Below are 6,000 nucleotides of genomic sequence, written 5' to 3'. Positions count from 1 at the left end.
TAAGATGAAACATTAGATACAATAATATTCATATGCATGGTACAAGAAAAAATAAAAGAAACATTACGACAGGGGATAGAAGGCACGCTGGTGAACTTATGCATGCCCCTAACTGACTTCTTAGGAATCAGGAGAGGTCAACAGTGGATAGCCTAAGGGTAATGTTTTGGGGGTTAGGTGATGATAGAGTCTATATAAATGACCTTTGTGATCACATTACAAGCACCTGTGTTCTCTTTGCTGACAATGTAAAACTTTTCAACACCCCCAGCTATTCTCCAAAAAGACCTTGACTTTGTGCCTGAATGGTCAAACATCTGGCAACTCCCAATCTCAACCAAATAATTCTCTGTCCTACACATTGGCAAAAAGAATCAGAACACCAAATACAAGCTGAATAAACAAGACTTTACAGACAATCCTCACTCTGTAAAAGACCTTGGAATACTCACGTCAAACGGCCTTAGTTCCAAATCCCACTGCAACAACATCACCAAAAAGGCTTCAAGAGTTGTTAACCTAATTCTACATAGCTTGTGCTCCGGTAATCTCGCACTACTAACCAGAGCATACAAAACTTTTGCCAGACCAATCCTTGAATATGGCTCATCTGTCTGGAACCCACACCGCATTTCAGACATAAACACTTATAGAAAATGTCCAGAGATACTTTACTAGAAGAGCCCTCCACTCCTCTACTCGCAACCGAATACCCTACGCAACTAGACTTACAATCCTAGGTTTAGAAAGCTTAGAACTACGTCGCCTTAAACACAGCCTGAGCATAGACCATAAAATCATCTGCTACAATGTCCTTCCTGTCAACGTTCTACTTCAGCTTCAACCACAACAATACACAAGCACACAACAGATACAAACTTAAAGTAAACCGCTCCAAACTCAACTGCAGGAAATACGACTTTAGTAACCACGTAGTTGATACCTGGAACTCAGTACCTGACTCTGCAGTACCATCACCTAACCCCCAAAACTTTACCCTTAGACTGTCCACTGCTGACCTCCTAAGAGGCCTTCCGTCCCCTGTCCAAATGTTTCTCTCTTACTGGTATCCTGTATGTAAACATTGTTATATCTTTGTATACCACCAATACGTGCTTGACAAAATAAATAAAATAAATTTTAAAAATAAATAAATAAGCTTGTACAGTAAGATGAATATTTTAGTGTGGTTGATGGATAGAATCCAGCAATATAGGTAGTGTATATTACCCACAGGGTTGGACATATATTAGAACTTCATACATTAGTTTGTAGATGAGCTGTTGAATTTGTTTATTGCAGTCAAGGTTTGAAGATGAGAAGGAAGATATCATATGTAGGAATTAAGGATATTTGAGCACACAGGGTGGGCTGTGGTTAGAGCCCAAACTTTTTGGATTAAAACCCCAACAGTTCCTTCCTTCCTTCCTTCCTTCCTTCCTTCCTTCCTTCCTTCCTTCCTTCCTTCCTTCCTTGTTTGTTTATTGATTTATTGATTTACTTACTTACTTACTTACTTACTTACTTACTTACTTACTTACTTACTTACTTACTTACTTGGATTTGTATGCCGCCCTTCTCCGTAGACTCGGGGCGGCTAACAACAGTAATAAAAACAGCATAAACAATCCAATATTAAAGCAGTTAAAAACCCTTATTATAAAACCAAACATACATACAGACATACCATGCATAAAATTGTAAAGGCCTAGGGGGAAAGAGTATCACAGTTCCCCCATGCCTGGCGGCAGAGGTGGGTTTTAAGAAGCTTACGAAAGGCAAGGAGGGTGGGGGCAATTCTAATCTCTGGGGGGAGTTGGTTCCAGAGGGCCGGGGCCGCCACAGAGAAGGCTCTTCTCCTGGGTCCCGCCAAGCGACATTGTTTAGTTGACAGGACCCGGAGAAGGCCCACCCTGTGGGACCTAACTGGTCACTGGGATTCGTGCGGCAGAAGGCGGTCCCTGAAGTAATCTGGTCCGCTGCCATGAAGGGCTTTATAGGTCATAACCAACACTTTGAATTGTGACCGGAAACTGATCGGCAACCAATGCAGGCTGCGGAGTGTTGATGTAACATGGGCATATTTGGGGAAGCCCATGATTGCTCTCGCAGCTGCATTCTGCCCGACCTGAAGTTTCCGAACACTTTTCAAAGGTAGCCCCATGTAGAGAGCGTTACAGTAGTCGAGCATTCCAAGTATAAGATGCACCTGTTTTTTGATGCACCTTTCTCAGGTAAAAAGGTGTGTCTTACACACCGAAAAATACAGTATATATACAACTGTGCCTACTGAAAATGTATTTACTTGCACTGAGAATGAAAATGTTGAAGCGCTAGGACAGGTATTATACTTATCCAAAGGATGGCCTTTGTTGTTAATAATAATAATAATAATAATAATAATAATAATAATAATAATACCTGCATAATATTAATACCATAATACCTGCATAACCCTGTATAATATTTATGGGGGCAGTACCTCTTAAGAATATTAATCAAGAAACACAATTTGATTATGAAATGATGAACACTACACTATATAATGATAGCCATATGCCTACAGACATTATAATGGAAGAGGAGGAGAACGGTGCAAGAAAAATAATAAAACCCCATATCTCTTTTGTCTTATATATAACCCCTACCCTTATAAAAAGAGTAGGGGGGCAAATATGGTGAACTTGGTAGTAAGAGATGTATCTGGCAAGCCCATGTGTAAGTAACCTTCAAAAAAGAATAAACAGGAGATTATATGGAAACTGTAGAACAAATAGAATGAGTTAAGACACAAGCTGGGATAAATGATTAATTGACCTAGGCCAGTGATGGTGAACCTATGGCACGGGTGTCACAGGTGGCATGCGGAGCCATATCTGCTGGCACGCGAGCCATTGCCCTAGCTCATCTCCAACATACATGTGTGTGCCAGCCAGCTGGTTTTTGGCTTGCATAGAGGCTCTGGGAGGGCGTTTTTGGCTTCCAGAGAGCCTCCGGGGGGTTTTACGCTCCCCCGGCTCCAGGGAAGCCCTTGGAACCTAGGAAGGGCGAAACACGAGACTATTGGACCCACCAGAAGTTGGGAAACAGGCCATTTCCGGCCCCCAGAGGGCCTTTGGTGATTCTGAGTAATGTCAGATGGGTCACACACACAAAAAAGGTTTAGCATCACAAAAGGGATTGTTTCACATTCAGAAAGGGGGTTTCTTCTCCTCCCCCTGGCATCTAATAAGGAGGAACTTGATACTCCAAGGCAGTGGTCCCCAAACTACGGCCCGCAGGCCACATGCGGCCCACTAAGGCCATTTATCCGGCCCGCCAGTGAGTGACAAGAGCATAGGGAAAAGAGAGAGAGAAAGAAAGAAAAGGGAAAGAGAGGGAGGGAAGGAGAAGTGGAGAGGAATGAAGGAGGGAAGGAAGGAAAGAAGGAGAAATGGAGGGAACAAGGAAGGAAGGAAGGAAGGAAGGAAGGAAGGAAGGAAGGAAGGAAGGAAGGAAGAATGAAATGGAGGGACAGAGGAAGGAAGGACTGTTTTTTTGGGGGTGTGTGTGTAATTTTTTTATTTTTTTCTCTCAACATACATTCAAACAATACCATGTACCATCTAATTTTCCATGAATAAAATGTGGTATTTTGTTAGTAACTAATATCAATCATCAAAAAAGTTGCAAAAGGTTTTTTTTCTAATTTTGTCATCCAGTTACATTCATTTTCTTTTAATTAAATTCCCTCCTTAATGTTCCTTCAAAAAGTGCAACACCAATTATATTTCTAACTTATTAACCATTATGCCAAAGTCTTCCTTCTTTCTTTATACATTTTTCATAAGCCAGGAAAACCTTGCATAGCCAATCCGATGTTAACAAAAGAAAATTAAAAACAAAACATAAACATATATGACTTTCAGATCTTCTCCCCCCTCTAAATAGTACGTTCCCATTTTGTTTTTTACTTTAAAACAAGGTATGTGCAGTGTGCATAGGGATTTGTTCATAGTTTTTTTTTTAATAGTCCGGCCCTCCAACAGTCCGAGGGACAGTGAATTGGCCCCCTGTGTAAAAAGTTTGGGGACCCCTGCTCCAAGGCTTTCTGGCTTCCTCAATTTGCCATGATATAGGCTATTTGCGAAGTTTGAACCCGCGAAAATCGAGGGAACACTGTATTGTATTGTACAATGTCTTGAGTCAAACAAACAAATATGTAGAGAAAAAGAATTAAAATTGAGAAAAGAAAAAGAAACATAGAAACAAATAAACATATAAGCCCCCCACCCCCAGCTGTCTATTTAGACAGCTTTCTCTTATGTTATTTTACGGGATTTGATACCAACGGTTATTTTTTGGTTTTATGTAAAACCTTTTGAGTTGTACATCAAGTTTCAACAGATGTTTACATTATATTTTTCTATTTATTAAACATAATCACACTATATACAGCTTTATTTCTGCTTCCTCTTTTTCACCTATTTGTAAAATTCTTTCCAAATCTCATAGTATTTTTCTTCCATCACGGTCTTTCAGCTCTTGTGTTATCTTATCTAATTCCGTGCAGTCATTTATTTTTTTTAAATCATTCTGTTGGTGTTTCTTCTTATTTTCAGTTCTGGACTATGTAAATCCTAATAGCTGTGATAACATGTTGAATAAGGTAGTAGTATTCTTTTTTCATTTTTTTAAAATCTATTATGCCTAGCAGGAAGATCTCAGGCTTTAACTTAAGATTCTGTTTGGTAATTTCAAAAATCCATGTACTTTTGTTCCTGATTTTCTTTATTTGGGGACATGTCTACCACCTATGGAAGAAAGTTCCATTTTCATTTTTTACATCTCCAGCAATTCGGCCTTAGGTTAGTCATAAGAAAGGTCAAAAATTCAGGCGTCTGCAAAGCCAAATACAATTTTCTCTAGAACTTCTTAACTTTACTATGATTCAGGTTTTCTGTCAAAACTCGTTATGTCGAAAGCGTCTTCACTCTCAGTCACTAGAAAGGTCAAAAAGTTCAGGCTCTTTGCAAAGCCAAATGTAATTTTCTCTCGAAATTCATTATATCATAAGTGTCGTAAGTGGCACTCAGGAATAAAGGTCATAAGTTCAGTTTTTTCCCAAAGACAAATATAATGCATTGATTTATTGTTCTTTCCCATCAGGAAATTTATCCTTAATTCTGGGTTTCTTGTCTCCTTGGTTAATGTCCACCCATTGCTTCTTTATTATTTATTTATTATTTATTCATTTGTCCAATACATAAATACATAGGAAGAAAAATAGACATGTAGTAATATATATAAGGGTAAAGTGAACTTAGAGGAGAGGATATATGAAAGAAAGAAAATATATATGATAAGTGAGAGAAAGGAAAGACAATTGGACAGGGGATGAAAGTCACACCAGTGCACTTATGTACGTCCCTTACTGGCCTCTTAGGAACCTGGAGAGGTCAATCGTGGATAGTCTAAGGGAGAAATGTTGGGGGTTAGGGGTTGAGACGATTGAGTCCGGTAATGAGTTCCACGCTTCGATAACTCGATTGTTGAAATCATATTTTTTACAGTCTAGTTTGGAGCGGTTCGTATTAAGTTTGAATCTGTTGCGTGCTCTTGTGTTGTTGCTGTTGAAGCTGTTACTCTATTTTCGTAGGATATTCTGTTCTACCCTCAGCTGCTATGGAGAATAGCTTGACTCCCCCTTCTTTGTAGCAACCGAGATATTGGAAGTCTGCTATCATGTCCCCCCTGGTCCTTCTTTTCATTAAACTAGCCATGACAAGTTCCTGCAACCGTTCTTCATGTGTTTTAGCCCCCAGTCCCCTAATCCTCTTTGTTGTTCTTCTCTGCACTTTTTCTAGAGTCTCAACATCCTTTTTGCACCATGATGACCAAAACTTGATCCAGTATTCCAATTGTGGCCTTACCAAGGCCTTATAAAGGGATATTAACAATTCACATGATCTTGATTCTATCCCTCTGTTGATGCAGCCTAGAACTGTGTTGGCTTTTTGG

The sequence above is a fragment of the Erythrolamprus reginae genome, chromosome 13, assembly GCF_031021105.1.
Source record: "Erythrolamprus reginae isolate rEryReg1 chromosome 13, rEryReg1.hap1, whole genome shotgun sequence".
Lineage (NCBI taxonomy): Eukaryota > Metazoa > Chordata > Lepidosauria > Squamata > Dipsadidae > Erythrolamprus > Erythrolamprus reginae.
This window is presented reverse-complemented; position numbering follows the sequence as displayed.